Below are 12,675 nucleotides of genomic sequence, written 5' to 3'. Positions count from 1 at the left end.
GCAAAGAAACAGAAATCCTAATGATTCACTAGATCAGATGGACTTAATTGACATCTTCAGAACATTTAACTCCAAAGCCACAGAATATATGTTCTTTTCAAGAGCACAGGGGACATTTTCAAAAATAGACCACATATTGTGTCACAAACAAAGTCTCCCCAAATTCAAGAAGATTGAAATCATATCAAGAATTTTATCAGAACACAATGGCATAATATTAGAAATAAACTACAATAAAAACAGCCCAAAAAATTCAAACACTTGGAAGCTGAATAGGATGCTATTAAACAGTGATTGGGTTACCAAAGATATCAAAGAAGACATTAAAAACATCCTGGAAACTAATGACAATAAAAACACAAACATCCGCCGAAACCGGTTTGGCTCAGTGGATAGAGCGTCGGCCTGGGGACTGAAGGGTCCCAGGTTCGATTCCGGTCAAGGGCATGTACATTGGTTGCGGGCACATCCCCAGTAGGGGGTGTGCAAGAGGCAGCTGATCGATGTTTCTCTCTCATCGATGTTTCTAACTCTCTATCCCTCTCTCTTCCTCTCTGTAAAAAATCAACAAAATATGTTTAAAAAAAAAAAAAAAACACACACACAAACATCCAAAATCTATGGGACACAATGAAAGCAGTCCTGAGAGGGAAGTTTATAGTGCTACAGGCCTACCTCAAAAAACAAGAAAAAATGGTAATAAATCATCTAACTCTACAACTCAAACAATTAGAAAGAGAGCAACAAGAAAAGCCTAGAGTGAGAAGAAGGAAAGAGATAATACAGATCAGAGCAGAAACAAATGACATAGAGATAAAAAAAAAAAAAAAAAAAACAATACAAAAGATCAATAAAACCAAGAGCTGGTTCTTTGAAAGGATAAACAAGATTGATGAACCTCCAGCCAGGCTCACCAAGAAGCAAAGAGAGAAGACCCAAATAAACAATATCAGAAATGAAAGAGGGGAAATAACAACAGACCCCACTGAAATACAAAGGATTGTTAAAAAATACTATGAACAACTATATTCCAACAAACTAGACAACCTGGAGGAAATGGAAATATTCCTAGAAAAATACAACCTTCCAAAACTCAATATGGGAGATTCTAAAAATCGAAATAGGCCAATAACTATGGAAGAAATTGAAGAAGTCATCAAAAAGTTTCTGGCAAACAAAAGCCCGGGGCCAGACGGCTTCACAGGGGAGTTTTACCAAACATACAAAGAAGAACTAAAACCTATCCTCCTCAGTCTATTCCAAAAAATTCAAGAGGAAGGAATGCTTCCAAGCTCATTCTATGAAGCTAGCATCACCCTAATACCAAAACCAGATAATGACAACACAATGAAAGATAATTACAGGCCAATATCCCTCATGAATATAGAAGCCAAAATTCTCAACAAAATTCTAGCACATAAGATCCAGCAATACATGACAAAGATCATACATCATGACCAAGTAGGATTTATCCAAGGGATGCAAGGATGGTACAATATCTACAAATCAATAAATGTGATACATCACATAAACAAATTGAGAGATAAAAACCACATATTAATATCAGTTGATGCAGAAAAAGCATTTGACAAAATCCAACACCCTTTCTTGATAAAAACTCTCAACAAGGTGGGAATAGAAGGCTCATACCTCAACATTATGAAAGCCATATATGACAAACCCACAGCCAACATCATACTCAATCGGCAAAAACTAAAACCATTTCCCCTAAGAATAAAAATAAGACAGCGATGCCAAGTCTCACCACTCCTATTCAACATAGTACTGGAAGTACTAGCCATTGTGATCAGACAAGAAGAAGAAATAAAAGGCATCCAAATTGGAAAAGAAGAAGTAAAACTGTCCTTATTCGCAGATTACATGATACTGTACATAGAAAACCCTAAAGACTCCATCAAAAAATTATTAGACTTAATAAATGAATTGAGCAATGTAGCAGGATACAAAATCATTGCCAAGAAATCTATGGCATTTCTATACACCAATAATGAACTTACAGAAAGAGAGACTAGCCGAAACCGGTTTGGCTCAGTGGATAGAGCGTCGGTCTGCGGACTGGAGGGTCCCAGGTTCAATTCCGGTCAAGGGCATGTACATTGGTTGCGGGCACATCCCCCAGTGGGGGGTGTGCAGGAGGCAGCTGGTTGATGTCTCTCTCTCATCGATGTTTCTGGCTCTCTATCCCTCTCCCTTCCTCTCTGTGAAAAATCAATAAAATATATTTTACAAAAAAAAAAGAAAGAGAGACTAAAAAAGCAATCCCATTTACCATCACACCAAAAAATTAAGATACTTAGGAATAAACTTAAATAAGGAGTTAAAAGACCTATATGCAGAAAACTATACGACACTGAAAAAAAGAGATAGAGGAAAACATAAACATATGGAAGAACATACCGTGTTCATATTGGTAGAACTAACATCATTAACATGTCCATACTACCCAAAGCAATCTATAGATTCAATGCACTCCCCATTAAAATACCAAGGGCATATTTCGCAGACGTAGAATGAACTTTGCAAAAATTCATGTGGAATAAAAAAAGACCCTGAGTAGCTGCAGCAATCCTGAGAAAGAACAAAGTAGGTGGGATCTCAATAGCATATATCAAGCTGTATTACAAAGCCACTGTTCTCAAAACTGCTTGGTAGTGCCACAAGAACAGACATATAGATCAATGGAATACAATAGAGAACCCAGATATCGACCCAAACCACTATGCTCAATTAATATTTGACAAAGGAGGCACGAACATACAATGGAGTCAAGACAGTCTCTTCAATAAATGGTGTTGGGAAAATTGGACAAATACATGAAAAAAAATGAAACTAGACCACCAACTTACACCATACACAAAAATAAACTCAAAATGGATAAAGGACTTAAACATAAGATGGGTAACCTTAAAAATACTAGAGGAATCCATAGGCAGCAAAATCTCAGACATATGCCAAAGCAATTTCTTCACTGATACTGCTCCTAGGGCAATGGAAACTAAAGACAAAATAAACAAATGGGACTACATCAAAATAAAAAGTTTTCTCCCAGCAAAAGAAACCATCAACAAATCACCAAGAAAGCCCACTGCATGGGAGAACATATTTGCCAATGTTATCATCGATAAGGGCTTAATCTCCAACATCTACAGGGAACTCATATAACTCAACAAAAGGAAGATAAACAACCCAATAAAAAAAATGGGCAATGGACCTAAATAGATACTTTTCTAAAGAAGACAGAAGGAAGGCCAAGTGGCATATGAAAGCATGCTCAAAGTCACTAATCATCTGAGAGATGAAAATCAAAACGACAATGAGATACCACCTCACATCTTTCAGAATGGCTGTCATCAACAAATCAACAAAGGAAAAGTGCTGGCAAAGAGGCGGAGAAAAAGGAACCCTTGTGAACTGCTGGTGGGAATGCAGACTGATGCAGCCACTGTGGAGAACAGTATGGAGTTTCCTCAAAAAACTAAAAATGGAACTCCCATTTGACCCAGTGATCCCACTTCTAGGAATATATCCCAAGAAACTAGAAACACCAATTAGAAAGGACATATGCACCCCTCTGTTCATAGCAGCACAATTTACAATAGCTAAGATTTTGAAACAGCCTAAGTGCCCATCAGCAGATGAGTGGATTAAAAAACTGTGGTACATCTACATAATGGAATACTATGCTGCAGTAAAAACGAAGGAGTTCTTACCATTTTCAACAGCATGGATGGAACTGGAGAGCATTATGCTAAGTGAAATAAGGCAGTCAGAGAAAGATAAATATCACATGATCTCACTCATTTATGGAATATAATGAACAACATAAACTGATGAACAAAAATAGATCTAGAGACAGAGAAACATTGATCAGACCATTAACCCTCAGAGGGTGGGGGTAAGGGGGAGAGATCAACCAAAGGACTTGTATGCATGCATATAAGCCTAACCAATGGACACAGACAACAGAGTCGTGAGGGCATGAGGGGGAGAAAATGGGCATAATGGGGGAATAAGGACACATATGTAACACCGTAATCAATAAAGAAATTTTTAAAAAAGATCATATGTCATGGCTTAGAAATATACATAATTTAAATTTATATAAATAAATAAGAATATGATACATAATTTGAATACTTTTAGAATATTTACATATGCAGATTTATATAGAAAATACTAAACATAAAAATTTTAACAATGTTTTTGTAGTGGGATTTTGAATAATTATTTCTTTCATATTTTATTTTCTACTAGAGGCCCGGTGCATGAAATTTGTGCACTGGGGAGGGTGTCCCTCAGCCCAGCTTGCACCATCTCTAATATGGGACCCCTTGGGGGATGTCCAACTGCAGGTTTAGGCCCGATTCCGACTGCACTGTGGAATCAGGCCTAAACCTGCAGTTGGACATCCCTCTCACAATCCGGGACCGCTGGCTCCTAACCGCTCACCTACCTGCCTGATTGCCCCCTAACTGCTCCCTTGCTGGCCTGATTGCCCCCTAACTGCTCCTCTGCAGGCCTGATTTCCCCCAAATACCCTCCCCTGCTGGCCTGATCACCCCCAAGGCTTTTATTAGTATAGATATGACCCTGCACAGAAAATTTTACTAACCCTGCTTTACAATAAGGGCTTGACGATTGAATCATTAGGACCAGACACCAAGATTTCCTTTCTTTGAATAGTGGAGGGAATAATTATCTTGTCTTTAAGTGGCTCGGAAATTAAAATAAGATAATGACTTAGAAAAGTATAAAAGCACCATATAAAGACAACTGTCTTTTTAATGAAGTGGTAAAATGAAAAACACTATTTTTATTTTCCCCTTCCTTCCTTTACAGCTTTTATTTAAACTTTGAAGTTTATAAAAATTTCACTCCAATTTTCATTTCTTTACATTCAACATTATTTTGTATTGGTTTCAGGTTTTATATTAGTTACAGAATAGTGGTTAGACAATCATATACTTTACAAAGTGTTCCCCGATATTTCTAGTACCCACCTGGCATCATACGATCATTACAACACTATTGACTATATTCCCTATTTAAGTGACAATGGGTTTACAGGTTCCTTTCAGTCTTTCTTTTGTGTTGCTCGTCCTTCCTTTTCTTTCTCACTTCTTCCCTCATTTTCTTTATATAGTATCTCAATTGGCCATCAAAGCTCAGTGAAGGCACTGGGACACGCTTCATCCATTTTATAGACCAGGAAACTGAGGCCAATTCCAGTTGGCTGTGGAACTTGACTCAGCACACAGGAAGCCCTCAGAGCCATGCTCTTTGCGCTTCCTAAGGGGCAGTCGCCCGGCAAACAGAACAAACCTTCCAGTCAGGCTTCCGAGCCTCTTTCTCAAGCACCTCTTCATTGTGGATGCTCCATATTCTTTCCTCTCCCTGTCCCCTGCCCCCGCTTCTATGGAGCAGGTGGAAGGCTTCCCACTCACTGCCTACGCATGCTCTGCCATGGGGCAGGGCACCGCAGGCTTGCTTTTGGGTCAAGGCAGGAGCAGGAGTCACTGCCTCTGAAGAGTGAAGGCCGCCTGAGCGAGGCCCGTTAGCACTGGGAGCTTCTCTGAATCACATCAGTCAGTCCAGTACCCTGCAGTGCAGCACCCCTCCACTGAGGTGGCACCACCCCTCAACCCCCGCCTCAGGGGTGAGGGTCCTTGCCCCTCTTCCAGGAGTCCTTCCATGCCCCTTGATTTCTGGCTTGGCCCACCCACGTCTTGGGAGCACTGCAGAACCTCTGTCTCTCTGCAGATGAGGCAGATCCCTGCCCTAGGTCTCTGCGAAGCTATGAATCTGTGGCCAGAGGCCTGGTCTGGGTCTCAGCAACCCCATGCTTGCAATGTTCCCAGGAACCCCGGGAGCGGCTGGGCGGGTCCCACCTCACCCCTCCTCCTCGGGGTGGCGATCTTCCCAGGGACCCCCAGAACTAAGAGGACTGGGTGCCGCCATCTTGATCTTCTCAATGTCCGGATAGGCCACCCTGAGTCCCGCCCCCCAGCCTCCCGCTGGCCCAATTGAGGGTGTAGCGGAGTGATGGTTATTTGCATATTACCCTTTTATTAGGTAGGATAATGAAATGTGTTACTTTCTGTTATTTTAAAAACCAATGATTCATAATGTTTACATTAAATTGCTGCCATTAATTTCCCATTGGAAATATAAAAAAAAAAAAACCCACAGAATATTAATCCATTCAGAGCCTACTTACAAACAGTGAGGTACTGAAATTTTTTTCAACTCAGTATGCATAAAAAGAATAATACTTCAGAAATGTGAAAGCCCTAAAGATAGCAAAGGTTCAGCCTGAATAAATATTCCTTTTAATTTATTGGTGAAGATCAAATGTAGATAGGGAAAAGATAAATTCAACAAGTTTGGACATAATTACATCCATAAGAATGAAGGGGTTAGTGCAGTTCTTTGATTACAAAGAGAGAGATGACATTTTACTAGTTTCTGGGACTTTTGTTTTTCAGTTAGTTTTTTTTCTTTTTATAATGCATTAAATTTTCTTATTAGATCCACTTTGTTGTAAGGATGGATTTGGTCATTTAGCATTATATTATCAAGGTAAGCCCACTAGACAACTCACTCAAGGTAATTTTATTTTATCATGGAAATATAATTTAAGAATTGCATTTTCAATGTTATAAGACCTTTAAATTGGATCACAGTATGAACCTTGGTCAACTGGACACAGTCCTTTTTTTATTGTTTAAAGTATTACATATAGTAATACATATATCTCATTTTTCCCTATTGACCTTCCCCCAGCCTCCCTTACCCCCTGTCGCATGCCCTCATCCCCCACCTCAGTGTCTTGTGTCCATTGGTTGTGCTTATATGCATGCATACAAGTCCTTTGATTGATCTCTTTCCCCCCATCCCCAACACTCCCCAGCCTTCCTGCTGTAATTTGACAGTCCTTTTTAATAGTGCTTTTAATAGCATTCATTTAAAATGTAATGGCCAAATTTGGGGGGGGGGCTTGAATGAAATTAGTTTTTAAAGGAATAAGGAAGGTAACATGTGATTCTTTCTTTCAGAATTGATGACAATCCTAAAATGGCAGATTTGCCTGCATTTAAATAGCACATTCATGGAAAATGAGCTATTTTTGCATATAATAAAAAAGCCCCATACACATGGATAATCATAGAACTTCCAGAGGACAAGTACCTAATTCATCTTTTTAAAAATATATATTACCGTAAAGTATTCTGAAATGTTCTCTACAAAATGGCTTTTACAATATTGGCAAAGGAAAAAAATGGCAACTGATGTGATAACAGTTCTAATAATCATGAGATTAAAATACAATTTAGTTATGGGTATTTTAGCCCTTTAAAATAAAAATGTATAGCTATAGGGCATAATGAAGTTACTTTATTCCCATTATAGAGACTGAATCACCACTATTTGCTATAAGTACTAATTAGTACAAAAATAGAATTTACAGGGATGTACCTGTCTTGGCAAGATAACCTTGTAGGTGGCTACAATTTGGAGTGTGCATTGTTTTCCTTTCACAACACAAGAGAAAAGTAAAAACATGATTAGCACTAAAGTGAATTGGGCAAGAAGCATATTTTAAAATCAACAAGGTTTATATTTTCTCATATACAAATAATAAGAAGCTGGTGGCCATGTCTGGTGGCCATGGTTGGAGCTTCCTCCCATACACAAAAGGGTCCAATTCCTAGTCAGGACACATACCGGCATTTCGGGTGCAACCCCTGGTCTGGACACATAAGAGAGGCAATCAATCGGTCTCTTTCTCACTCTCTCTCACTCTCTTCCTAAAAAAAAAAAAAAATAAAAAAAAAATCAATAAAGACATATCCTCCAGATTCTCATGTGAAGGATTAAAGAAAAAACAAAACAAACCAAAACAAACAAACAAACAAAAACTGGTGAAAACAAATGCAAGAGCAAGATGGATACTATCATCTTGCATTTACAAATTTTTGTAGAGAGTGACTGTGTGTGTGTGTGTGTGTGTGTGTGTGTGTGTGTGTGTGTGTGTGTTTCCATGAGTGTAGGGAGAGGAGAGGGAAAAGGAGGGAGTAAAGAAGAACAGTTGAGAGAACTAGTATGGAGCAAGAAATGGGTAGTAGATAGAGGGGTTAAATAATAAGGATCCACTCTGGCTATTTTTTTAAAAAATTATCTACCCCCTCAACATTGCAGGGGCCTGAACCCTAGCCCCTTCTGAGGGAGGTCTCCTGCCCCCATGGCTGCTTCGTGCTTCCCATGCCCAGCCCAGATCAGGACCCAGGTGACCTACAGAGACTTGGCCGACAGCAGCTGCCCTCTCACTCCAACAAGAATTGAGTTGTCTTGTACCCATGGTGTGGGGAAGTGGGTTTACGATATCTAAATCCAGCCTACCATCAGGAATGCTCAGGACCTACTCAAGAAGGCAAATAATCCCTTCCACTAATATTTACAGGGTAAAATAAGATTGTTGTTAGAGTAATAAATTCGACAGTAAAATAGTAGTCAAGTTTTCAGGCAAATTTAAATTGGCTAGTTGAAACAGTGAATATGCTAGAAAAAATTAATAGTACTGGACAAAAACGTGTTCCTAAAGTGTTAACTAAAATTTTTATTGGTAGTTCATCTCATGATAAAGTTGTGCACCATGTAATGAACCTAAAACAGTAATATTAGAGTGCAAAAAATTAAAATTTATAAGCCATCAAGACTACATTATAAAATTTTCAAAAGCCTCCTAACATTTAAATCAAAAAAGGAGGGTATAGTAGAAGAATATCATGTAAGGAAAAATATCCTGTAAGTAAATTACATCTAGAAAATTAATACTTTAGAAAATTAATTGTAAGGCTAAAAGCAAGACACCCATGAAAAACACACAAGGTGTCAAAACAAGCCAGAGGAAAATCATTTGGGCAAAAAATGAAAAAGGATCCCAAGTCAAATTTATAGAAAATATTCCTTTATTAACTTTTGGTCGAGAATATGTTTGTATATTTTCAGAAAACAACTCCGAGACCATGTGGATTCCAGCAACAGAGAGGAATCGATAGGACTACTCCAGCCATGAAAACAGAAGAGAAGCAGTCCAGAGATGGAAGACGCTGATGTGGCCTTCCCATACTAGCAGTTAGCAGGTGTGCATCACTGCAGGTTGCCCAGGATCAAACCAGAGAGAGTCGGACCTGCATTACCACCATTTGTCCACCATCCAGAACTGTAATGTCAGTGCTAACATGTACACATAAGGAACTGTTGGACATTGAAATTGGGTCTCAAAAGAACTGTTGGCCCAGAAAGAAACTCACTACAGACTGATTCATTTTCCTGTCACCATAACCATTATTGCTTGTCTCATTTTCGGTTTTTATAAGTGTATTTCTAATAGCACAGGACCTCACTCATCTAGGGGAAATAATGAACAACATAGACGGATGAACAAGAACAGACCCAGAAACAAGGGGGCATGGATCAGACTGTCAGGCCTCAGAGGGAGGGTAGGGGAGGGTGGGGGTAAAGGGGAGAGATCAACCAAAAGACTTGTGTGCAAGCATATGAGCCTAACCAGTGGTTAAGGACAACAGGGGGGTGGGGGCATGTTTGGGGAGGGGTGTGGGATGGGAATGGGGGGATGAGGACAAATATGTGATACCTAAATCAATAAAGAAATAAAAAAAAATAAAAATAAATAAATAAATAAATAAATAAATAAATAAATAAATAGTTAATCTAAAAAAAAATCATCTAAATAACTGTATCAGTAAGTAGGTCAAGCCATGAATTTGTGTCTTGGTCACTGTAACATATAATGAAAACTTTTCACACCTCTCTTGTTTCTTAATGCTTCTAATGTTACTAAGTAAAATATTTTAATGGCTACCTTGGTCATTGTTATTCTATCATTTTCAAAAAACAGTTGGCAAAGTATCATCCCAAGAGCCACATGTGTAATAATGTGGAAGCCAGGAGTTTGGAACCTATAAAGAAACGTAGATAAATTAAAACTGAATTTAGAGGACAATGGAGTTAAATGGAAATGCAAACTTGATTCTAACATTGACCCAATATCATCCAATGTATTTGGTGCAAGCATCACTCTCTGCATGTCTGGTATATTATGAATTCTACCTAATGCTCACTCGTGTGGGGGGGCTCACCTGCATCAGAATTTAGAAATATGTTCTCTCTCTCTCTCTCTCTCTCTCTCTCTCTCTCTCACACACACACACACACACACACACACACACACACACACACAGTTTTCTTCAACTCAGCTATGTAACAGAAGACATGACTTGAGAATACATGATAGCGGGGAGTTAATGTGGTGAGAATGCAAGTAGAACAAATAGAGAAAAGTGCTACAAATAATTTTAATCTCACTTCTTTATGTATCTGAATTATACCTTCTTTTTCTCCAACTTTTCCCACACTCCAACTATCTCAATGGGATGTGTTCCCTTACTCTTGTAATATAAAGACCAGTAGCAGAAAGTAAATGTAGATTAGAAAAGGAAAAGGTCAATGCAGTGAAAATTTGGAAAAAAACATTTTTTAAAATCTTGATATAATGAAAAAAAGTTCAGTTCACCAAACATTTGTTGTGTGCCTATTATATTTCAGGACATTGATGGACACTAAGAGTAATAATGTGAATATACATAGGATTTGGTATTAAGAAGTTTATAATTTAGAGAGGGTATAAAGACAAAATAATTCATTTCATTTTAATGTGGTAACTGACAAAATGAACTGTAAGCTCCATTTAGGCAGAAGTCAAGCCTAATTTTTTTCACTCATATATTTCTATCATCCTAGCACATTGCCGGTCACATGGGGTAAATTCTCAATAAGTACTGTACAAATTAACAGTATATGCTGGGTATTATGGGATCAGAGAAGAGGGCAGATTACAGCGTGGGATTTAGGGAGAGTTTCTTTTTTAAAATTTCTTTATTGATTAAGGTATCACATATTTGTCCTCATCTTCCCATTCCCATCCCAAACCCCTCCCCACCCATGCCCCCATCCCCCTGTGGTCTGTGACCACTGGTTAGGCTCATATGCATGCACAAAGTCCTTTGGTTGATCTCTCCCCCTTATCCCCACCCTCCTCTACCTTCCCTCTGAGGTCTGACAGTCTGATCTATGCTTCCTTGACTCCGGGTCTGTTCTTGTTCATCCGTCTATGTTGTTCATCATTTCCCCTAGATGAGTGAGATCATGTGCTACTAGAAATACACTTATAAGAACCGAAAATGAGACAAGCAATAATGGTTATGCTGACAGGCAAATGAATCAGTCTGTAGTGAGTTTCTTTCTGGGCCAACAGTTCTTTTGAGTCCCAATTTCAATGTCAAACAGTTCCTTATGTGTACATGTTAGCAATGATATTTCAGTTCTGCATGGTGGACAGATGGTGGTAATGCAGGTCCAACCCTCTCTGGTTTGGTCCTGGGTAACCTGCAGTGATGCACAGCTGCTGACTGCTAGTATGGCAAGGCGTCATCAGGGTCTTCCATCTCTGGACTGTTTCTCTTCTGTCTTCATGGCTGGAGTAGTTAGTCCTGTCAATTCCTCTCTGTTACAGGAATCCACATGGTCTCCGAGTTGTTTTCTGATAATATACAAACATATTCTCGACTGAAATTTAATAAAGGAATCCTTTCTGTAAATTTGACTTGTGATCCTTTTTCATTTTTTTCCCAAATGATTTTCCTTTGGCTTGTTTTGACACCATGTATGTTTTACATGGGTGTCTTGCTGTTAGCATTACAAATGAAAGTTTTTAAAGCTTTATTGTTAAAAGTATTACATATAGCCTTTCTTCCCCATTGACCCTTTCTAGACCCCTGTGCCCTGCCCCAGGCCTTCACCAACCTATTGTCTGTGTCCATGGGTTATGCATACAAATTATTTGGTTGATCTCTTAGGGAGAGTTTCTTGAAAGAAATTATAGATGAACTGAAATATCAACATTAACACTTTAGACAGGTGTGTGCTTTTTTAAGTGGGAAGGTCCCAGGAAAAAAGAACAATATAAGAACAGACAAGGAGGCTGGGGGAAAAAATGGCAGGGGAATAGACAGACATGTTCTGAGCCTTGTCCCGGAGCAGAAAGAAAGAACAGCTGAGGGTTGCACAGGGAGTGTTTGTTGGCAAGTTAAGGGACAGCTAAACTCAAGGAGAAGGTGGGGGACTGCTAGACGGGGTTCCCCTGACTGAGCAGCTCCCACTGAAGCTGGGTCCCCTCCCAGAGCTACGGGCTCGGACACGGAGACAACAACATCTTGAAAGGGAAAGTGGATCTTATCGGAAGCCTGAAAATCCACAACTGCAGCAACCACCAAACAGCTGCGAGCCCCAGAACACCTGTCCCCAATTGGCACAAACACGTGGATTCAAAGGAGCTCTTCACTCCACCACGGAAAGGTCAGATTTTGCCTGGGATAAGGTGAGGTCTCTGGTCCCGGCGGGAGAGAGAAACGTGTGTTTTGCGGGAGCTGGAGGACCAGGGAAGTCTGTGCCTAGAAAAATCCATGGCTGTTGGGGCTGGCATGATCCTTGAATGTGGAAGGGGGTCCTCAGAGCTGCTAACAGAAGGGATCTCTAAAAAGCAACCCATTTTGATCTGACGCAGAGGGACAG

Source organism: Eptesicus fuscus, chromosome 1 (assembly GCF_027574615.1).
Source record: "Eptesicus fuscus isolate TK198812 chromosome 1, DD_ASM_mEF_20220401, whole genome shotgun sequence".
In the NCBI taxonomy this organism is placed as follows: domain Eukaryota; kingdom Metazoa; phylum Chordata; class Mammalia; order Chiroptera; family Vespertilionidae; genus Eptesicus; species Eptesicus fuscus.
This window is presented reverse-complemented; position numbering follows the sequence as displayed.